Below are 24,638 nucleotides of genomic sequence, written 5' to 3' on the forward strand. Positions count from 1 at the left end.
GAATTTTAATAGAAACCACAAAGAATGAGTTGTATACTCTAGCAAGCATCTAGTTGCTTTCTCGCAAAACAGAAAAGTTAAAAAAAATATAATTTAATGGCTCTATAAAAACCATTACTTATATTACTTTCTTATATTAAGTAATATAACAAGTAGGTTAGGCTTGGAAGAAATTTCCCATTTACAGTATGAACATGCATGTAGTCCTGATGCTTAATTGTTTCTAAAATACTTCAGAAATTGTAGCCTCCTCACCACAATTTCAGCTCTGCACCTCCATGAAATTCTAGCTACTTCAAGGATATTCTGTCAGTAATGTTCCTTTATGTTCTTGTTTGGTTTTTTTTTTCTATTTTATTCACTCAAAACGGCTAAAAAGCCTAAGAGAAACTTTTTGGAATCTGTTCATAATAAATTACGTAGATTTTCTAAAAGTAGTCAAATACATTCTTTTCTTCATTAAAATATACAGTGAAACAATTCGTGTTCACTGCAAAATCAATAAGAAAGCGTTGGACAGAACAGTAGATACCCTCTGTTAACAAATTATGACCACTTCATTAAAACCATAAAGGAAGTCATTTTAAAACCATTTGCAAGCATGCAGAAAAAGATATGGCATAGATTTTGAAGTGTGAACAAAATGTTTCAGAAGGGCTCCAAAATTGTCATTGCTGCACACCATCAGGCTTTGCTGGAGTTACCTCATCCCTCCTGATGAACAGGGCATTGCACATCCCTGAGTGTTTTGAAAAAAAAACCCCACACTGTACTCTTGAAGTTAGAAATACTAAACTTAAGAATCTGAGTCCCTAAACAACTGATTGGGGAATTCTTAGGAAACAGACCCTGTTGGCAGTGAAGGGAGGATCAGCAGTTGCCTGAATTCTCTCTCTGCGTTGCCTTAAGGGCCCAGAAGTCAGGTTGTCACACAAGCTATAAAGCAACACAAGCAGCACAGGTACTCGTGAGAGTCTAAAATAAAATTTAAAAGTGTGTATACGTGCTCCAAGTGCATATCTGTGCATTGAGAACTTATTTAAGGATGGCATGTGCCCTCTCATAAATTATTAGCTCAGGGTGTTGCCTCTGCAGATGAAAACGTACAAGAGTTGTCTCTTAGTTGGGTGATAAAGCTTTGTTGCAAGGAATATAGTGGCCAATTTAATGTGTAGCCCACATATGTAATTTTTAAAAATTAGAATAATTTGTGGAAAAAACAACCAAACCACCACAATGACCAAGAGTGTCTTTTTGTCCTGCTACAAATAACTTGTATGATAAATACTACACAATGAAATTATGTGTTGTGTTAGTGTAGCTAATGAAAGAAAGTAAGGAGGGTGGGGTTTTTTGTCCCTCTCTGCTGTTTCCAAGTAGCTGTTGCTAGATAGTCCATGCAGTTAAAGGATTTTTTTGTGCATCAGGTGCTTCCAAGGGCAGGAACTATGATTTGGTACACATTTGTAAAGTGCTATGTGTACTTCTGGACCTCAAAAAAAAATAAACAACACGAGTATGCTTCATTTAACATGTCTAAAAATATTTTTCCCTCAGGAACAGCAAGCAGGCAACTCTGTAACTGGTCACAAGGCCAATAAAGTGTAATGCACAGAGACATTGAGGGCTGTCTCCCTACATCTCACTGTCCATTGCTGTGATCTCTGGCTCCTGCTTAAAGCTCCACCACATCAGGAACTGGTTATTCCAGTAATTAATAATCAGTGTTAGGTACTCTGACTGTATACATCTTGACAAAGCAGTAATCATTTTGAAAGAAAATAGCTATTGGACTTGGCTTTTTTCCTAAATGAGGTCCTCTGCTAAAACAAAACAAACCAAAAATTGCTTTTTAGCCCTCAACCTAAAAAACTTATATTCGTATATAAAAGATTAAAAAAAAATAAATATAGAAGTGTGTGTTGTGTATAAAGGTAAGTGCTTATATACTTTTATGACACTGAACACGCCGAAAAAAAGCAGTATTTTTAAAACATACCTTCTGCAGCTTCCTTTGCTTCCTTACCACTGACATCATTTGCTGCTGCTTCCCCTGTTCTCCTCCAGGGCACCATCCATCGGCAGAAGGCGGCTGTTCCTTTTGTGAGCCCGAGATCCTCTGTGTGGCCTCTCCTGGAGAAAGTTTGATCATCATTGACAGTTGCCCTGCTGCTCTCAAAAACGCCAGGAGGAAGAGCTGAGGGGCAAAGCCATTTCCATAAACGATGGACAGGAATCCTGCCTTCTCCAGGAACACACCAGCAGTGCAACATTTACAGGACTAACACAGCTTTTGTGTGAGGAAGCCAAAATGTGCTGGTTTATCATCAATTTTGCATATAGATCGTTTTTGTCAGAAAATAGATTTATCTTGTGATTGGTTTTGGTTGGGCATTTTTGGTTTTGCTTGTTTGTATTGTAATTTTTTCTTCTTCTTTTTTTTTTTCCTTAATATGCATTTTGGAAGAGTTCTCCCTATTTAAACCACATGTTTTCTAGGAGAAATTTTCCAGCTAATCAAACAGCACCTAGTCAGGTATTTGCAATGGTCCAGTTCCCCCTATTTTTTCAGGAAACACTCTGAAAGAAAAATCCAGCATAACTAAGCTAATGAATAGAACTGCATAAAGGTGTTTCAATTATACAAGACACATTCCACTCCCCCTAAGCCATACTCAGATTTCACAACTATTCAGAAAGAAAGAAAAGGACAGGAAAGTTTGGTTTAGTTTTGTTGTGGGTTTGTTTGGGGTTATTTAAATCAAATAAGAAGAATCACCAGGAGGCTTCCCTGAGAAGTCTTCTAAACTGAACACGGATTTTCCAGGAGGAGTCAGTCAATAGCTGGAAACATCTGCTTCAGATCTCCTAGAGTAGATCTGATGTGCTAAATTTGTTGCTAAATTTGTTTCAACTGATTTCAAATGGAATGGCACTACTTTACAATCTTGTCTTAGAAAAGGCAAATCCACACCTATTCTCAGCCTCAGAACAACAGCAGGTGATGCAGAGAACAGGAGAGATAAGTGGAATATAAGAATAATTTTACCAGGCTTTAGTAGTAGTAGTAGTCAAACTACTAGATATACACACCAGTATGAAGAAGACATAGATAAACCTCAATCCTGTACGTTCAAACATGGATCCACCTTGACTTCTTCAGGATTCTTTGGGACAAATTAAAAGTCATTCATGGTATAGATCCTATGTACACTTTTTTTTAGATAATATTTCCCAAGATCAAATATTAATTCTTTTAAAAAAAGCCTAAACATATTAAAATATATATTCACTGAATCAGTTTCCAGGAACATGCTGGTGACGCTTTGTCCCTTGTACTAAGATTATTTGTTCCCTGTTGTTTATTTTCCATTACTACCAATAATTTATCCACCAAACAACAGATAAACATAAGCATTTGTTTGAAATAAATATTGTTTAAATTTTACACAGTTTAACAGGAAAAAACTACAGGATTAAAACTATTTTCACTAACCTTCAAGAAGAGAAGTTCATGGCTTTTGGGTGTTTAATGAATTAAGCCTTGGATGTGTTGTTAAACATGATTTTTAGCCACATTGAAAATTGTTTCTTGGTAATAACAGGTTTTGAACAAAATGTGGGGTTTTTTTTCTTTTCTTTCTCTTGTCAACTGCTATTTTGTTTCTCTTTTTCTCTCCAGCTGCTCATGTTATTACTTGCTTAATTTTTCCTTTTTCTCTTTCGATCTTCCCTCCCCCTTCAGGTGTTTCAGTGCTGGTTTCCAACTATTCTATTTCTGGTAGTTTTCTCTCACAGGCATTTGTTTCAATCGTGTCACTAGGTTTTGTGTATTTATTGTTGCTGTTTTAAATTAAAATAATCTCATCAAATCATTGTCGTTCCTTAGAGTGATTTTTGGTTGGGTTTTTTTTGCATAAATATACATGAGATTAAAGCAGGGTTGAACACAGCTTCATTTTACAGTATAATATCAGCTTTCTAGTTATTGATTACCACCTCAAGAAAACATAATATCAGCTCAGCAAAAATCAATATATTGTTGGAATTTTTTTTACTCTCTGTACACGTAAGTTGCTGATGATCTGCAGGCTGGAAACCACACGCAAGTGAAGCAGCAGAATAAAAACTGCACGTGGCACATGACAAAGCTTCTGTGTATAAAACATATTTCATCCTGTAGCAGCAGGAAAATCCATTCAGTAACAAACTCTAGAGGTCCAGCAGAACTTCTGTTACTTGGGCAGATCCACAAGTGAAGTCAGACGTGGGCTAAAACGAAACAACCTGCCCACCAAAATGCAATTGCTCTTAGAATCATGGGAATAAATGTCTCCTGTGCCAAATGAACTCTCTCAGATATATCAATGACAAACTGTTTATGTAGAAATAATCTCATTTTCTCTTATGCCTCCATTGTATTTTGCCACATTCTTGTGATGACACATTGCTACACAACCACTAGAATTTAATGTATTTCAGTGATTCAAACATCATCTTAGAGTATTTTGACATCAATGAGAACAACAGGTACAAACCTCTGAACCTAATTTGGCTGTATAGATAGATTGGGGAGCTACACAGGGGTGGAGAAAGAAATCTGATCAAACAGAATCATCAAATTTGCCTCCTTACACTGATTTTGTATTGTAGTAAATAGAATTTCGCCAAAGTAGCTGAGATTTGTTTACTCTACATCTGTTGTTTTCCTTGGCATTACAAAGAAAACTGATGAGCTTCCAGCACCATCAAGGTCTGTCACCATCAGTCTGATTATTTCTCCATAAGCTTTTTCAGCTCTTTTTATGGAGGAGCTCATGTGCCAGCACTGAGAAATAAGAATCTGTGAAAAGTTAGTCCTAAAGTCATGGGACCAGTAACTCAAAAAAAAATAAAAAAATAAAAAAAGGTAGTCTTTAGTTATGCTGCCTTAAATTGACTAAGGACACAACAGATATCTGCTGCAGCCAGACCACATGAATTTTAAAAGTGTATTAAATTCTGTATGCTTACACACCTGTCCTTTCCACCATTTCTTAATGGGGAGGGTTTCACACGGAATCACACAGTGATAGAAACAGTAGGAAAAACTGTTTGCCTAAAAAGCCCAGCTTCAGTAGAGGAATCCCCTCGTGGTCTGCCACGGGGCTTCCTCCTCTGGGGAAACAAACTGCCATTATCCTGCCTGGGATTCAAATCAAATTCAGATTACACGCTCGCTGTATGCAACACTCAATCTTTTCTCCCCTGCAAGCGTTTATAAGACATAGGGTATCCTTTACCCAAGAAGAGAACATGTAATGATAACATATTTATGAAACTTAAATGGTTCAATTATTTTCATCCCAGTAGCTTTATGGGAGAAGTAAAAGTACGAAACTCCACCAAATGATATAACTCAGAGGAATTATTACACTGCTTGTGCATTACTACTAATTCCACCCTATTAGGTGATACTATATCTTTTCATAATGAAGATTAAATGCAGCAGAAACCATATAATGGCAGAAGTGCTGTAGATCAAATTGAGTCTACCATAAGAAAAATGATCGCTGATCCCAAGACGTTATGGAATAGTAAACTTAAATTGTGCTGCTTTTCAAGTTTATGTGACTATGATTATTTAATTTTCCTTTGTGCGTGCTCAAGTATAGCTGATATGCGACTACACATGAGAGAACCTGAAATTAATTTGTCTGTATAAGATCAGTGACTGTACAAATTCTTATGAAAACTAACATGCCATGACAATAGTAATTTTGATAAAATTACAGCAAGAACTGCAATTCTCTGCCATCTGGCTGTCTCATCATAACTACTTTGATGTGCTTTTTATTACTTATTTACTTACTTCAACTACTTTAGCAGTTGTTTCAGAGCTCAGAAACATTAACTGCAGAACAGTGTTAAAGAAACAGCATTGCCAAAGCTGAATATTAATTCCTTACAGAAGACAATCTACAATCATCTTTAATTAAACCCCTAAAAAAAATAGATCTACTCTATAAGATTTCTACTGTATAATATCTACTTTATAAGAAAGCAGACACATTTTGTATTTCATATTTTAAAATGCAAATATGTATCAATTTTCGGAGTAGTCTGATTAGTTTATTCAAAAGTCTGAATGAAGTGCCATTCCCCTTTCATCTTCCTATATAAAACCTTTCAATTACTCTTGGAATTGAGTTACATATTTACTTTATATAAGAACACAATTAACAGCCTAACAGAGGAGTATATCTAGGTACATTTTTATAAATAAGGAACCCATTTACTTGAGGTCAGGGTATCAGTACTATGCATTTCTAATTCAATCATATTTATTCCAAGGCAAATAATCTCTTTAGTGACTTCTTGTGAATACTAACTAGCCACCATAATGTATTTCCTTTATAAGGGGTGGAGAATGGTGGAGAAGGTCGAATGCTGCCTTTATGTTACCACTGCAAATCTGTTTGCTTGGTAAAGGTCCTGATCTGAAAACACAGAGCTCTTGTAATTTTATACTTTAATCTTTCTGATTCAGATTTCTGAGAGAAACCCCAGTATGTCCAAAGCTCAAAGTATCACCCCTCTTTTCCAGGATATTTTCCATATCCTTTAGAGAATTATTAGATCACAGAATGCAATATGGTTCAAAATGTGTGCACAGTAAGTATCATCTAACACATGATAATTTAGCACACACGGATTTTATAGAAATTTTAAACTTCTGAAGCCCAAGGTTAAAAAAAAAAATACTACAGAAGGCAAGTACACAACTACCAACCTAGCAGCAATCTAGTTCTGATTATTTTTTTCATATACTCTTTAATACTTAAGAAATACTTGGATACGATCTGAGAAAAGCCAGTAAAGTACAAAGCATAGATTTGGCAAGATGAAGAGATTCTAGTAACATGAATCCAGCCATCAGCCCTGACACTATGGCAATCCTGGTCCCTGACATCAGTTCAGTGGGAAGGTTAGAACCATGGAATAACAGAATATCCTGAGTTAGAAGGGACCCACAAGGATCATCAGGTCCCATGCCTGGCCCTGCACAAGACAACTCCAAGAATCACACCCTGTGTGTGCCTGAGAGCATTGTCCAAAGGCTCCCTGAGCTCTGGCAGGCTTGGGGCCGTGGCCACTGCCCTGGGGAGCCTGGTCTGGGTTGTGAGGAGTGAGATCCTGGTCCCACAAAAGCTCCATGGTGAGCCAACCCACACGGATCTTGGTCTGATTAGGCTTTCACGCATGAACCCATAACACCCACTTCCACTTTGGAGTGGTGGCCAAACCCTCCCCTGGTGCAAACTGCCAGTTCCTTGCATTAGTTGAATGCAGTGAAACTGTAGGAGTTAATACCAGGTTAGAGTTTAAATCTTTAGGTCAGGGCAAAGACCTGTCACGGTGGAAACTCCACTGGTGATGCTGTATTTGTATTGTGAAGCTGGAAGTCTTACCAGGCAGTCAACCCCACCTTCTGCGAGCTCTAAACTTTCAGAGAATTAAATTTATAAAGAAAAAAAAACAAAACAAAAATAAACAACAGACCAGAACAGATAGAGCTTCCATCAGGAACTCCTTGCAGATGGCATAAAATAGCTTAACTACAATTCACTGGGAGCTAATTTCAGTCATTGCTAATACATGCTGGGTAGAAAATTAGTGTCAAACAACAAAATGGCATGATTTTTTTTTTTTTTAAAGCATTTAGATTCAAGTTTCAAATGCTCTCAATTAACCAGTATCTAAGTTTCCAGATTCAAATCTATCCTGTAGAATTACACGCTACCAGCTATTCTTTCAGTTTTAAGAAAAAATAGATAGGATGGTGAAGGTTACTGTTAGATTGCAATAATTAGAGCAATGAAACATATGGCTATATAATACAGCCATATATTTATGTAATGACTGGACAGATCTAGCATTTTGCTAACTGTTTGCTCACCTGAGATTTTTTCCTCTGCTGAACAGTGGAATGTTTCTGCCACAGAGGTTTTCCTTTTATTCTGCATCTGATCTCTCCATAGATTTATTAGCAGAGACCTGTTGGAACAGTCCAGGCTACTAAATTATGGAGACAGGATATGCAATTCAGATTTGTTTTCCTGTGTCCCTTTGCTTATTTTTGTGAAAAGATTTTTTTTTTTTTTTACTTTTTAATCTGAAGACCTAAAAATTGCACCATAAATGAGTATATCAGACAATCTGCAGATTTATCTTGGAGACAAAAAAAAATTTATTTCCTGCAAAAATACTTCTCAAAAACACCAGAGTTACTGCTTTGGTAACACCACATATGAAGATTTAAGCAACATTCCTGGCCTATATCTTTATTTTGTTTTCAAACTTCGTGGACTAATAACAAATTGAAACAGGAAATAATGGATGTGCTCTGTACACCTAAGGTGTTAAACCACAGTTTGTATCTGTATAAAGTTAAGACTGCAGTCCTGTTAATTCTACAGGGTTTCCCAAAGTCAAGATGTGATTTTTTATTTTTTTTTAATTTAAAATGTGAACAGTTTTTTGTAAGAATAATGGGTTTATTTTTAAAAAACCTGTAGGTATTAGTAAGAGTCAAGCATAAAACTGGAGGCAGGTACTGGACATCACAAAAAAAAATCAAACAATTTTTGCTTTCTGCTCTTGTAAAATTAGAGAGTTTTCTGATTTGCTTTGCACTTACCCACATTCCAAAGCCTGACCTGTGTTTGTACACACCAGCCAGAGTACATAAGATAGATGTACAGAAAACATGCTAAACACAGAGGCCAATTAAAGCTAAAGGAACTAACAACATTTTAATCTTTAACTTTCTAAGACCACCTGAATATAAGACCCTCTACATTCATCTGTAACACCAGTATTGTTATTACATATTAAAACTCAGAGCATTTTCAACTCCATGGTTTAAGTGAAACCTCTCTTGGGCTTTCTGTTTTCCTCCAAGCAAACTGCAGATGGATAAATATACGTTGGTTAGATAGTCAAGTGTTTGAATTCTAAATAAAATTAATTATTTGTAGAGTAAGTTTTTGTTATGAAAATAATAATTACCCGGCAAAAACATCCAAACAATTATGCTGGGACAAAACTAGGACTTAGGAGATAATGGATAGAGCCAGCAGGGATTAAAATGTGCAGCATTTCCTGGTCATTTACTCACTGGAAGATTTGAAAAATCAGTTTATTCATGGGAGAAAAATAACCTATTGCCACCAGTCCTTGATCATAAAACACACAGAACTTTAAATCCTCAGTGCAATATTGAAAGGAAATAAATGTGCATCTAATCAGCTTTGCCCTTCATAGCAGGTATCACTTTGGCAATCAGGAGCACACTGTGGATAGCAAAAATAATGGGAAGACAATATTCTGAGTGGAAAAAAAAAAAACCTTCACACTTTGCAAAATACACAGAGAGACGGTAACCACAGGTGGCTATTTTTGCTGACCTAAAACAATTCCCTAAAATGGTGGCTGTGATGCAGCCAGAACATGAAGGGCATGTTTTCATTTCAACTTATGCATTCTCCTGGAATCCTGAGGTCTGAGTAAACTGCACCATCCCAAATAACCCTTCAAGATGGAAAGGAAAGCTCACACTGACAATCCACAAAGAGGGTGCATGAAATGACTGCCTCTTTACTATTGAAATCCCAAAGAACCATTTCTCTTTACACGTCTGTATCAGGAATTTTATTCACTTCCACTTGAGAGAAACCTGACAAAAATGAAGCAACCTTACCGAACAGGATGGTAATTTTCATAAAATGCACAGTCAAACTGGTAAAGACAAAATCATCTAAATTCTCCAATTTTTACTTCAATTTGAAATAAAATAATGTGAAATACAGTCATCGCGGGTTTCTTATAATAAGACACATTTTACAGGTACTAACACCAATAAGTAATGTATATGAATTTGCTGGCAATTCTGAACTGCTTGTCTTTCATAGGATTTCTTATGGCTATTTACATTTTCACTCAGCGAAAATCAATTACCTTCCTGCAATAAGCCTCATTTGCTACCTTTGAGTATAATAGAAACACCATTAGGATGATGACATTACCCAAAAGAAGGGCACCACGCAGTTGGTAGACATAAATTAAGGACCCTTTCACATATGCATTAGAAATACTGCTGTGACTGAAATATGCATAAAATCTGTATCTATTAGAGCTATTAGTGTGTGCCGGTGATGATTTTGAAGGCGGGGGGGGGGGGGGGGGGGGGGGGGGTTGTGATCTACTACTTCGACAAAATTATGTATTTCCTTTTTTTTTCTTTTTTTTCCTTTTTTTTTTTTAATCCCCCCTCAGTGTGTGCCGCTGATGCAATAAGCAGAGGCCCCCAGCTGAGCTGCATTTGGAAATGCCACTGAGCATGGCGTGCGCGCTTCACTTGCCTCTGCTGAAGCAAAGCCACTGTCAGGAACAAGAGTGCGTGTGGTGATGCCGCCGAGCCCCGCTCCTCCCTTCCTCCCCCTGACCTCCGCCGCTCCGCGGATGTACGCCTGGCTGCCGGCACCGCTCATGCGGAAAAACAGCTCCCGCGGATCAATTCATAGGATTTAGGGACATTTAACTTCCATCAGGACCGCATCATCTTATTGAGATGCGGAGGGCTAACTTATTACCCGGCGCTAATGGGACTAACGTCAAGGGCTGTGTGTTTGCTTGGGGAGGAGGGGGGAAGGAATTAATTTAGAGGTTTCCCCCCTTGGAGTCTGTTAAGCAGAGGAAGCTGCTTCTGAACGCGGTTATTTTTACCTGGGTTCTTATGAGCTTAAGAGAAACAAAATTATAACGCAGTGTGATGGTGCATTATGTATTAAAAGTGTAAAATGCAGTGCCCTCCTTCCTACTTCCCTACTCACTTGACATATCAATGAGCCCATCATGAACAAGGAAAATACTGGGATGCTGTTTCTCTTACAGAAGCATTACTGATCATATTTGCCCTGTGTTGGTCAACAGAAAAGCTCTAGTTTGCTTCTCTGTCATATCAAAAACTTCTCATAGGAAGTTTTTGCTGTGCTTCTCATATCAAAAGCTATTTAGTTCTACCAGTACTAGGTTTTAAGCTTGCTCCTACAAATCCCAAGTTGTGATAATCTCAATCCTACAGCAGGCATTCTGCTGACAGTGCTATGAGTGAAGAGTTAAATCTAACAAACACCCAATAAATGTGTGAAAACTTGCTTAATTACCAAAGACACAAGTATTTAATATGCAAAAGGGTGATCCAAGGCTCCTGATGCTTCATAATGAAAAGCCACATTAATACAACAGAAATAGTAACCTGGGGCTGCTCTGCCTTATAAATTAGGCAGAAAAAGGTGCACGGGCAAAGGCAAAGGAAAGAGAGAGGAATCACACTTAGGCAGTTCTCTGCAATTAGAAGTTCCCTGTATTTTGAGTCTCCTTCTACACTGCAGTTCTGTTAACCAGATGCACAAAGGTTTTATTATATTCGAAAAAAAAATTTATGGTGAGAATCTTGCAAGGTAAAGCCCATAGATCAATAGTAGGGCTAGCAAGATTTTTCACGTGCAAGATTACCTTGCTCATAGTAAAAAAAAAAGATTTTTGTAGAACCCAACTTATTTAAACAATTATTTTGATGAAGTTGTCGTTAAATCCTGAACTGTCATGGTAATCTAAATATTCAACCACACCGGAACAAAATGAACATGGAGTATTTCCTAGGTAATTTCCCTTCTAATCTATTTAATTCTTCTGTTATGCACAAAAATAATATCTGTGTATGTTTGTTACACATTATTTGCAACTAAGCTTGAAAGTAATAAAGTGTTACTGAGTTCATAAGGAAAATGCAGTAAGGAACTAACCTTTTCTATTTCTTTTCCTAGAAAAAAAGATAAAATGCATTTTAAAAAGTAATATTACAGTGTGCATGTTATCTATTTACATTAAAAATTACGATTGGCAGAGGAATGCTCATGTCTCTTTGGGCATTTCTACTGCTGCAATGTACAGTGGAAAATATGCAGAATGGATGTGGCTACAGATTAATCATTTAGACACTATACATTTCATAAGGATAAAGGTCATAACAGCTGAGCAAATAATTTCCATCAACATTTTAAATAAGATTAGACGATACACAGAATTTTCATTCAAACTAACTGGACAGAATCTGTGCCAGGTATTGTGGCATTGCAGGAAATTACCTGTCTGAATGAGGAAAACAGTACAGTGGAAAACAGGGAAGTTCTTTAAATATAAAACAAACAAACAAAGAAGAAACCCCCAACACTTAAGCATTAGATGTTTTTTTTTCCTTGTCTTGACTAGAAGTAATTCTAAGAACCTGTTTCATTTTGAGGACACAAAAAAGCATAACATCTCTTCAAACCCTAAACCGGGGTTTTTTGAACATATTTGAACTTTTTGAAAAACACATGTATAGAGCCCTTTAGAAAGAAAATCGGAGAAGAAATACCTTCTCAGAAGTAAATGTTAGAAATTACTAAGAATTTGGAATTACAATAAAATTCACTATTTAATTCAAATTTATGAATCTGGGTACAAAACTACCAAGAGCACTAAATTAATTGCTTTTCCCCATTAGATAATTAAATTATTCTGATCTTTACTATATAAATATATGTGAAGAGAAACATTTCTTAGTTTCTGGTTAAGATGTTCTTGTGCATCTAATTATTAGCAACGCTTAATAAAGGATTTGATAACTGTCTTAGCTAACTGACTGATGGATCTCAGCTTTGAAATTACATAATCTAGCAGGGAATCAATTTTTTTGTGTGAAAATCTCCTCTATATTGGAAATCAGGATCTTGTGACACTGAGACATTAGGATTCCCTGCTTCTCTTTCATCCCAACCTCCCATTCCCTAAAGTGATGGGATTAGAGGGAGAATGAGTAAAAATTCTTGCAGATTATGAAGCAAGCATTCTAAGAAAACACTTGTTCTATCACAAATATATTGCAAAGTCCAAAATAAGTACAACTGATATCCAAATAAGGCAGCAAATGCCCCAGGAATTGAATCTTTCCAAAGGATTTGGAAGAAGAAAATATGCCTTATTACATTTACCCTAACTTAAAGCTATAGAGAGTGTTTAAACATCGGGTGTTATTAGGTTGCTTTACTGTCACTTCATGCTGAATGGGAGTCAAAGAGAACTGAAAATGAAAAGGGGCTCCTCCTTCTCCACCTCGCTGCCACATTTCAATGTCCATCAGGAACTGTGCCCAGTCCCTTGAGCTCAGTCAAGCTATGCCACAGAGCAGTGGTAAAATGCAAAAGCAGCCTCGATGCTTGATCCAGTGTTCCAGTAACATTGGGATCCCCCCGGAACCAAATTCAGCAGCTTCACAACTGTTCTGCACTGCCAGACCAGGTTAGGGCACAAAGACTGAGGTTTTTTGGGGGCTTAATTTTATAACACTGGATTCCTGCAATGTTCGTGCATTGATGTAATTTGTCACCTGCAATCTGTGAAAAATTAGTATTTCGGAAAATAAAACCACGCAATTAAAGTTAGGAAACTAAGGCTGAACCTGAATTCCAACCTTCAGCTCCTTTGTTTTATATAACTGATTTTAACCTAAGATAAATCCTTCCCAATAATTTAAAAGACACCAATGATAAGTTTAATCTAGATACTTTGATAACTTAAATGTTTCTTCCTTAACTGACATATCTTGTGATTTTTCTGGCACTTCGGATGTGCTGGAGAATTCAAATTCCAGTAAATTGGCCTGATAGTCCTCTCTACTTCAATTTAAGGAGTAGCAGGTCCTCAGATGGAGAAAGTTGTTACAAGTTTCAGAACAAAGCAAGGAACACCTGTTAAGAAGTGCCTAATTAAGCTGTGGAATAACTTCCCATATAATGTTGTAGCTACTAAAGGATTATAATCTGCTTTTGCTCAATTTGACTGAAGTATTTTCAAAACATAACATTGGAGCAGTGTCTTTGAGAGGCAGCAAATAGAAAGGAACACTTACTGCAGTGCCTCAAACTACCCCTCTCCCAGCTTCCATTAGCACACCTTTGCATATCACAGCCACCAGTTTTAGTTTAACTAGATGATGCAGAGGTACTTCTGCAGTGTTTACCAAACTTTATCCTTATTAGACCAAATCTTCATACATAAAGGGGAAAAAAACCCCAACAAAATAAGTTCTCGTGCTTCTGCAGAATATTACCTTACTGTGTTTTCTACAGCTTCTGTAATTAGTTAACTCCAGTTGCTTGCAGAAGAACAAGATATTTCAATAAAAGAAGGCCCCATAGAAATCTCATCTGCACAGCAGATCAGTGTCAGGACAGAAGACCGTATTTTACATATCTTACAAAAAGAGCATTGAACAAAAATGAAAATATCCCCATGCCACTGTTAAATCCATAAAGAGAAGCAGTTCTGGTTCTTGCCACGTGAAGAACGCAGAGGAAAAACTAGAAAAAAGTGTGAAGAGACACAACAAGTGGTGTGCAGTGGTTTCTTAAGGAAGGAAGGATGATTCTCAGGTTGGAAAGAGAGAGCAGGGAGTATGATAGACAGTCTGGAGTATGATGGCAATCTGGTAGATGAGCATGGAGAAGGGACTAGGGATGATTGCCTGACTGTTCACTCTCTACTTCAATTTAAGGAGTAGCAGGCCATCAGATGGAGAAAGTTGTTACAAGTTTCAGAACAAAGCAAGGAACACCCGTTAAGAAGTGCCTAATTAAGCTGTGGAATAACTTCCCATATAATGTTGTAGCTACTAAAGGATTATAATTTTTGAACGAAGTCACGGTGGGCTTTTAAAAGTCCATGCTACCTTCATTATGCTGATAAATCCTTGTAATGTTTGATCTCAACAACATGAAGCAAATTGAAATATGTATGTTTTGACACATACTACTGCAATATTCTTTTGAATTATTTCTGCTGTGGATTCATTATGTATTAAAGAAAAAATTTTTTTTTAAAGTTTTTTTAATGGACTGGAATAATCATAATTGTCACCACAAAGAGACACCACCACCACCACCTCCCCTTCAAAAATCCAAACACATTATCTTCATCTGCCTCAAAACATATGTATACACTGCAGTTCAAGACACTGTCATGGTACAGTTATCTCACACTCAGGGTACTAATAGGATGATGGTACTTGTTCCTGGGTCAGCGAACAAGCCAAAGCTGCCTAAAGTCAGACTCGAGCTTTGAGAGAAAAGAAAGAGGGTTTTGCCTTTTTTTTTTTATTTTATTTTTTTCCATTTTTTTTTTTTTTTAGAAGAGGAAAATATAGAGAGCTGGTTGGATTTTAGTGGTTCCACACTGTCTCATCTTTGCATGCTCTCTGTCACAGCATGGCTGTGCTGGTAATATTCTTGCCTTCAGGCCAGAAGGTCAGGGGTTGAAGGACAACATAAAAAAACTTAGGCTCTAATTCAGTGGTGACACAGAGGCACAGCGCTCGTAGGGGAAGAGCAACCACACTGTCAAAGGTGCCTTCTTTGGATGAAACACTGAACAGAGGTCCCTACTGGCAAAGTCAAATGAAAAAAGGAATAAAAGCTCCACTGTGAAAAATGTATTTTAAAAATGACTGCCATAGAGTTCAAAAAGAAAGCCGAAGTTCTGATGGTTTCTTATTCAGCCAACAATTATTTTCACATCCATCTCGAAGATTTATGGAGGTCTGGCCGAAGAAAAATATTTTTGTTTTCAGTTTCGTTATCAATTCATATTAGGATAATTAGAATATAAAATCTGCCTCTTATTTAAATAGACGTGGTATTGATTAATAAAAATGAAGGTGGATAACTGAGTAAAACGTAACTTTTGGGGATTTTTTTTGAAACAGATTAGAATGGACTCTTACTTGTCACATTTTATAATGTTTAACTTATCATTTTCATCCTTGCAGCGGGTTATTAGTGCCAAGGGTTTCCATTGGTAAGAAAATGAATTAATTATTTTTAAAGTGTGATGAAAGATATCCAAAAATTTAGATCATTCAGTGACCAGTAAACTAAGAACAAAGCTTTATCTGCAAGCAAACAACTAGTATTATTTTGAAGTTCATTATATTAAGCTGAAAGAAGAAAAAAGATGAGTGAAATAAGTAGGTTATGTACCAGTAATCATTCTTGCTGTATTTTAGGAAAGACATGCAGTAGACAGAAGGAGCAGAACATGACAGCTCAGGGGGAGCTTCAATAGTTGGATGTAGAAGATAAAATGTTAAAAGGAAAAAAGTCAGAACAAAAATTAATCTGTTCAACAGAAACAGTGAGACACATGCTACTTACCAGGGACAACTCTTCTACGACTTGAAGCTGAATTTTCTTTGTTTCCTGAAAAGTTTAGGGTCCTTTTCAGATGCCATAATGATATTTTGGAAATGCCCCACTGTTGTCTTTAATAAGACACTTCAGGGATTTTTTTTGAAGTGGAAAATGTTTCAAAGAGTAGAAGTTACACCATGTGAAAGGTGGAATATACGCTGGAAAACCTTGGAAGTGAGCGACCAGATTGAAAAAAACCTGGATTAGAAGATTATAATTTAAATTCATAAATCCTTGCTTGCTAATAAGGATGGATGGGTCTGCAGGTGCACTTTCCCTTCGAATAGACTTGCAAAGTCCGTATTCTAGCAGTCAAATAAGAGTGCATCTGAAAGCACAGTTTAACCTCTAATACATTTATAAACAGCTGTAATGGTGTTGGTCAACAATAACAACAAGAAAGGTTGAAATTTGTAAAATTGGTGAAAACCTTGTATAATTTTATAGAAGGGAAAGAAACTCACAGTTTTATTCTTAACTTTAGTCTATGGAGTCGTGGCAAACTTTTGAAGACCTGAAAATAAAGCTATCAAAAAATCTACCCACTGACTTCATAATTTTGGTGTGGTTTTGGGTGAGAAACGTTATGAGCAATACTAGGACCCAATGTGTGGTTGTAATAAATGTGTTTGCACCAGGAATTCTGTCCTAGTAGGTACAATACTGTCACATGAAATAATAGTGATAGAAAAACAACATGTGTTTAGAACAAAGTTTATGGTAACAGAAAAAAAAAAAATCCAGTTAGTCTGAAGATGTTAATAAATGGCATTAGAACAATAAAATATTGACCCAGTCCTTTAAAAAACACCTGCAGTGCTTTTAATAAGAGGTGATACAATTATTTGCCACTCCTGACCCTTTACCATTCGCCTTGAATATTATACAAATATTTAAGAACCTGTATTGTCCTATTAAAAACTCATTAAAGCTGTCCATAAGAGTATTGAAGCCACTTCAGAGTACCGAATTTTAGATCCTACATGTTCCAAGCACGTTTGGAAACCTGATCATAAGCCTAACAAAAAAAACCCCACTTGCTCTTAAGGCTCTTAAATGCCAGAATTGCCTTTCAAACGAACTTGTAGTGTAAAACAGCCTAAAGAAAGGCACATGAGCTGCAGTGAAGAAAAACAAGTGGTTAAAGTGTTTCAGAAATCAAACTTTTTCCAGGTAAGCACCCTTCAGTGAAGTGTAAGATTCCCCTGGAACTGAGGTGAGCCAAGGTAATACATGGAATTTAGAAAGGGGCTTTTCTCATTAAATGGGTTGGTGAAGTAACCATGTAGGACTGAACTAAGCTCACCATTGAACTGAGTGGGATAAATTCCCATCAAAAACACGGGAGAGGTGCAAACCTATGTAGTACAAAGGGAGTGATGGGAGTAAATTGAGCAGACAATATTTTTTGGCTGAATGTCAGAAAAAATATTCCTAACAGAGAGGATGACTATTATACTGCAGAAAAGACACCCCCAAGGGAAGTGATAGAAGTCTCAGTCCTTCAGTCCTTTAAAAAGGAATTAGGTAATGCAGAAGAAGATGCTGTAGGAAAAAAATCCTCTGCTTTCTGAAAGATTTTTAATATGACTTATGACATCTTTCTCATCTCTAATTTCTGTCATTTTAAGAATATGACTGGAGGAGCACAGACCACACGTATCAAGCAGGGAAATCTCAGTCTGCCATTGGGTTTCCTCCCTGTTTCTTGCCATTCACAACCACTTCCATCATCTACAGATGGCTGGAGGAGCAGGGGGCAACACACAACTACAAATTAATCTCTATTATTGTTGCAGAAGCCTGGAGTTGTGCTCCAACAGCACAGAGCTAATTTTCTTGTCTTTGGGAGTGGGAAGATTGGTTGTGCATTTGTCAGTTTTGTCTTTTTTTGGGCGGGGGTGTCTGCTCAATATAAAGAAATAAGTGAGTAAAACAACATTTCTCAATGTTAAGATCCTAAGACTTTTCACTGACATGAGGATTACAGGCATGAAGCTCTCTTATAAAATTCTTTTATCACATCCTGCATTACAAATCTATCAGATTCTCTCCACTTCAGAGTTCCTGACACATTTTCTGACCTTTCTTAACTGTAACTCTCAGAATTTTCACATACTAACAAAAAAAAAAAAAAAAAAAAAAAAAAGAAAAACTCACTGAAAAAGAAAAATCCACGTCACCTCATCTGTTGCATTTAAAAGTTTTATCTCAGAAAAAATCCAGCCCAGCTCCTCAGATACAGGTTCACTGTCACTTCCAGATACACGAGGATTATGTAACTATTATTCAAGCTAATATCAAGTACTTGTCCCTGTACTTTAGGATAATTTGCATCTTTTACCTTCATCAAATTATATTTGAATTATGACATATGATTACTTCAAAATATAAGCTAAGAAGAAACACACTGCTCTTTCTCTCATCACTCGTTTCATTTTAGCCAGAAATCAGATATTAGTTTGAAGAAAAACAACCCTCCAAACACACAGAAAACCCAAACCCCCAAACACACAGAAACAACCCCCCAAACCACCCAACCCCAAAAAACAACCCACAAAAAAAAGAGAAACTTTCAAAAACTGCTACTCAAAAAAAAGAAAAAGGCATCAGGAGAGTGTTTGTGCACTGCTCTAAAGTTTATATACTACTTGTTTAGCTATTTTGTGTTCTGTACATTCCACCCTTCTTCATAATTGCATCCCTCCAGCATTTTCTGTGCCCTCTCTATATCTTTGGGTGAGGTGAGGTTGGGGTTTGGTGGGGTTTTTTATTTTTATTTTTTACTGAAGAGCAGGATTCCTTTAAAACGCAACTAAATAACTCAATATTGCTGCTATTGGTTAATGAAGCGTCACAAATCCAAGAACAGGGTGAGGAAAGAAACCTGCCTGGCATGGGCTGAGGGGATTTAACTCACACAAGGCAAGAGCAAGGTTGTGTTGCTTGTGAGCATGATGCTATTCCATAATCACCAAAGCAAAACTGGCACGTCCCCTTCAATCCCTACAAATCCGTGAGGATCAGCAGCTGCTCCATTTGCACCTGACACACGTTGCCTGTTTGGGAAACCCTTTTTTTTTTTTCCCTTCTGTCTCCTAGTCCAACACATTAAGCATTAAAAAACCAGCAACCTTTGCTAACCATAGTTCTGCTGTCAGTGACTCAGTTCCTGCTGTGGTCTTGCTTGTTCAAGTTCATTAACTTGTTCAGTTTGGTTTTGTCATCAGTTGATAATAAGCACTTGATTAATACACGAACCTGGATGAAGGTAGTGTATGCTTTCAAGTATAATTTACCCATAAAACCTGACTTTTTCAAAAGAATTTGCCTGTTTTAAGCTAATTCGAAAGAAAAGTTTCATGTGATCTAAGGAAATTATCTCTGAACTAGTAATTGTGAACATCACTGAACTTCTTCAGGAACTATGATGAAAAATAGTTTAAAGGTGGAAAAATATTTGGAGGTTAAAATTCCACTGCTACTTCATCAAGTCATGTTTTGGTTTATGTAAACTTACACACTTATCTATGGGTGAATTTTTCCCTGTAAAAATATAAAAGACTGCCTATGAAAGACATTTAACCTCGTGAAATTCTCGAGATTTTTATAGCATCTCAGCTCCTACCTCCCTAGGACTTTTTAATACAGGAAAAATTTAAACTTGGCATTTTATTTGAAAAAGAAATCTCTGTACATAATGTAGAAATGTGCCCAACTGTTGTGAAAAAGTGTCTTATAAATTTTTCATTGACATTTTTGATTTTCCGTCAATCTTTCAAAGTTGACTCAAAGAGGTTGTTGCACTGCCTTGGGAATTTAAGACTGATTTATCACTTTTCAAACAGCTGATATTTTATAACTGGTGGTTAGTTATGATTGCTCTGATAAGACAACAATTGCAAAAGACAAAGTTTCTATGACTGAGCATCCACCTAACCAGCAAATAAAAGTTGCATTCATTTTCCCTTCAAATGCATTATCTATGTAACAATTTATTACCCATGTTAAGACACTGTTAAAGTAGAATTTTTGTTTCCATAGCTCTAATTGGACTCTCAGTTTAAATGAATATTCAAAAGCTCTGAAAAAGAAGGGATAAGGTCTCTAAATGAAACTCAAAATGTGCAAAAGTTGAGGCCCTCCATCTCTACAACTTTTCTGTGTGTATTAATATACCATTATTATTTTTTAAACAGTAGTTTAGAAAGAAAAATAATACCCTTAACTGGTAAAGCTGTCTTAAATGCATACAGATACACATAGATAAATGTGATAGCAGGGCAATATCTCTGCACAGAATGATCAAGTTCTAAAATCTGATGGATGGGTCTCTGCAACTCCAATATTAAGTTTCTCTCTGGCATTAAACCTTGTTAAGAGAAATAACAGATTTCAGTGAGTTTGGAAAAAAGAAATCTTAGTGCCACAGCTGGGCTGGTCACCTCCTCTCTCAGCATCCTCTCTATCAACCCTTGTGTGCTCTCAGTATATAAATAAAGAGGTTGCATATCCACTCAGGGAACAAACAACCTTTTTTATACCCTTAGGATCTCACTGTGATTAGAACTGGCATTCAAGAAAATGTTTGGTTTGGTTCTGGGTTTTGGTTTTTTGGGTTTTTTTTTACTGATTTCATGTTACACAGAGGTGTAAACATGGATTTGGAAAGCACCTGCAATGCTTCTCTGAACTATACGTGAAACAATGGAGAATTGTTCTGTATTTGCACATCTCTTGTTCACCACAAGTCTTTGAACTACTCTTAAATAAAAAAGGACAGAGGATTGCACTAGTGATATAGCAAACATGGAGCAACAGGACCCATTTTTAATGGCTCCATCACTTCACAATTAGGCAAGGGACTGTGACCTGCCACCTAGATCAGGATGCAGGCAGTTCTACAACCCTCAAAGGAACCAATTTGGAAATCTGTGCCCTCGGAGTTAAAATATAAGTTTCTTTTCACTTGCATGGGAACACTATCAAGTACAGCTTGAACTTGGAGCACGAAAAAGCTAAAGAGAACGAGAAAAAGAAGCATAAATACGAGAAGGTAATATAAGTTCCCCAAAACAACTAGAACTCAAAGAGATTTCAGTTTCACCATAACGTACTTTAAGTCTAGTGAGTGCAGCCTTGAATATTCAACTCCTGCAAAGCAGTTTGTACCAAATCTACTCTAATCATGTTAGAATTTAAAAGCAGTTAGGTATAGCAACCATGTAAAAAGCTTACACTTTTTTGAAATAGCTTTACACTTTTTAAGTAATTTTTCAGTCATTTATTTTTCACAAGTCATGATTTCAAGTTGTTGCTAACAATCATCTTTCACAAATCAGCTAAGAACCCTATTATGAGAGCAGGTATGCCTATATGTAGTAGTCTCCTAGCTGAAAATACTAATAATGTGAGCAAAGTTACCCAAGATTTAGCACTACTGTACCAGAAAAGACATGCAGCCTTTGGTCAATCTGAAAAAAGAAGGAATTGTTTCCTTTAATAGTAAATAAGAGGGGGAGGTTGCTTGTTTGTTTTGTAATATATCATGTAGCCATGAAAACCTGCCTAGTTTCATTGTACACTGGATTATTTAAAATGTCATTACCATAAGACTCAATATTTCACTCAAAATAGTTAAGTATGGCAAGATATTAGGATGGAAGGGCATCTACAGACACTGAAAACTGCTGCAAGTGATGCAGACAATGATTATATGCATACTTGCAACAGATCTTACACAGACATAGAGAATATTTTCATTTACAAGAACTGCGTGTTGTATCTCAGCTTAATTTCTTGGGTTTTAACGGGTATAAATGCCAAGTAAATCATTAAAAGAAATGTCAGCTCTATCAGTGGCAGCTGCTCTTACCACTAAAAAAAAAGGAGGGGAAGTGTAGGAGCAGGGCAGGCGGCAAAGCCCACAGCGCTCTGCAAAGTCACTAGTGGGAAAACAACAAAGGCCTTTCCATGCAACTACCACAGATGTGCCCACAGCCAAACTGTCAGAAACAGTTAAGATGACAGCTACTCACAGTTCATTATTTCCTTCTCACAGGTCACTGGGTGACAAGCTGGGTCACCGTGCTTTGTCGGCTGCCACAAACTCCCCCACGCCCCCTCAGCCCCTCAGTTCTTATGCCAGTGAAATAAAGGTAACCTGCTCCAATTGGTACATACTAATGCAAACAAATATCTCCAAACGCTTTCTGAAAAGGGGAATGGGATGTTTATTGTACCTTCCTTTCGTTTTCAGGTGGATGTGTAGCATTTCCTCCCCGCGATGAGCAGAGGACTGGATTTGTGTCTGTAGCAGACACAGCTATTGGAATAATTTTGTCAAGATGTGACTAAAGCAGATAGTGAAAGCTAATTTGTCACAATTCAAAGCTTTAACCTTTATAACACTTGCATGGCAGATATATCATGAAAAGTCATTGCAACTCATTGAAAAAGATGTTTTTACCAGAAAGGACTTTCCACAAATAGAAATCTGAGGGGGTACTTAAAATGAATACAAGAACTTTTAAAATGCAGAAAATACAGTCTAAAGCACCGTTTTTATTTTTTTTTTTGAATGTGCAATCTATGAATAGATCTTTACAATAATCCAGTAATGAATTAGTGTTTCTAATATACTCTCATCTGTCTTCATGGAGTAATCAATTACAATACAGATGTATATTATGACTTTCACTTATGTTTTGCCCACGTGGAATTTAAAATGAATGAACAGTGTAAAAAGAATCAAGGTCAAGTGTTTGCTTAGCCATAACCAACAACAGAAGTGGGTGAACATTTCCATTTCCATAGGGGTATTCCTTAGTCATTTTTCCTACACCATTAAGTCTTACAAAAATATGACAACTGAATTTGTCCAAGTGATTCAGACAAATTAAAATGAAACCAAGTGTCCCAGCTGCATCTGTCTTAGTATTAAATATGACAAGGTCATAAGCATCCTGACTCAGATCCAAGAATGCTTGTACCTAGCACGTACTTTACTTGGAGCTTACTTAAATGCATATCTGGATTGGAGACCAAATATTCAGAAACTTGTGAAATCAAGCTTACTTATGGCAACAAAGTGATCCAATAAGGTCTGAAACCAAAACTGCATTAAAACAGGTGATTAATTTTAGATATGTGACCAGCCCCTTTAAAGGGACAATTCACAAATGGAATGTGTTGCCAGGACACCACAAATCTGCTACAGTTGATTCAAGAGAACTTTCCTAGCTGGGCCCAACCTGTAGTATCATAACAATGAGAGAAGTAATTTAAAACACTGCCAGAATTTACAGGGCTTACAGTTCCACAGGGTAACACCAGAAACATTAAGTGATTATCTTGACCCAGGCAAAGGTAATAATATGTCATTTCTCTATAAAAGTGTCCATTCAAAACTATTTTTGAGTGAAAGGAGGCAATGGATTAGCTGTTTCCCATACATGAACAGTGAGAATGAGAACAAGGATGAGAAGGAAATCAGTGGTCATTAGTCACTTAGTTAAGTCATTAGTTCTTGTGCACTGAGGGAAATACACGTCACAGTCACACAGCTCACTCACTTCTCTACTCATCCTTATCCTAAAAGCCACCACACCTTCTCAGCAGCTTGAATCCTCCACGTCCAGCAACTACCTTGGGTTGGATTTTGGTCTGTTTGGGGCAAGACTTGTCATTTTTTCCTCAATGGTATTTTCTGGAACGGGTACATTTTTCAGCTGTCACATAAAACCTCAGGGATTCAGTCGGGTAAATCAGAGATGAGGTTCAAGTTTTTCTGTTTTACAGGCATAATGTATCATGCAAATTGTTAAAAGTATGAGATGCATTAGAAAACAACATTGGAAACAACACTCAACAAGATGTCCTCAAAGATACTAAGGACTTGCCAAGACCACTAAGATAAGACACACAAAAAAAATCCCCAAAACCAAACAAGCTCACTTCATTGTTGTCTTTACTAACATATACCATAGGATAAGGTGCAACTGGCTAAACAATGTGCAGGTCAGAAAGGGGCTGACTGCAAAAATAAGTAAGGAAAGGAAGTCTGAAAGTATGACAGTTATATGAACAGACAAGCTTGCAATCTAATTAACCATATGCTTTGAAACTTAACCTTATTCTACAGGATGTGATAGGAAGAGCCTTATGAAAAGGGTTTTCTTGGGCTGTCTTCACTCTGTTCTGGTGAAAGTGCGAGCGCTTCTCAGAAACCAAACCAGAAAAACACTAAGAATGAAGTCTCTGAAATGCATATTCCTACAAAACTAAGCTGGAAAACAAAACGTTTAG

The 24,638-nt window shown here is 36.9% G+C and overlaps 1 long non-coding RNA gene across 1 annotated transcript in view; it reads right to left on the reverse strand.

Annotated features, from left to right (window-relative positions):
• The window catches only part of LOC113978413, a 43,717-nt gene that overhangs the window by 14,330 nt on the left and 4,749 nt on the right, over positions 1-24,638 (reverse strand). The window contains exon 4 of the long non-coding RNA XR_003537567.1: positions 2,000-2,133. This is a non-coding gene — a long non-coding RNA (uncharacterized LOC113978413). The remainder of the gene's footprint in view (positions 1-1,999; positions 2,134-24,638) is intronic.

The sequence above is a fragment of the Neopelma chrysocephalum genome, unplaced genomic scaffold (assembly GCF_003984885.1).
Source record: "Neopelma chrysocephalum unplaced genomic scaffold, ASM398488v2 Primary Assembly neopelma1_323, whole genome shotgun sequence".
NCBI lineage: Eukaryota > Metazoa > Chordata > Aves > Passeriformes > Pipridae > Neopelma > Neopelma chrysocephalum.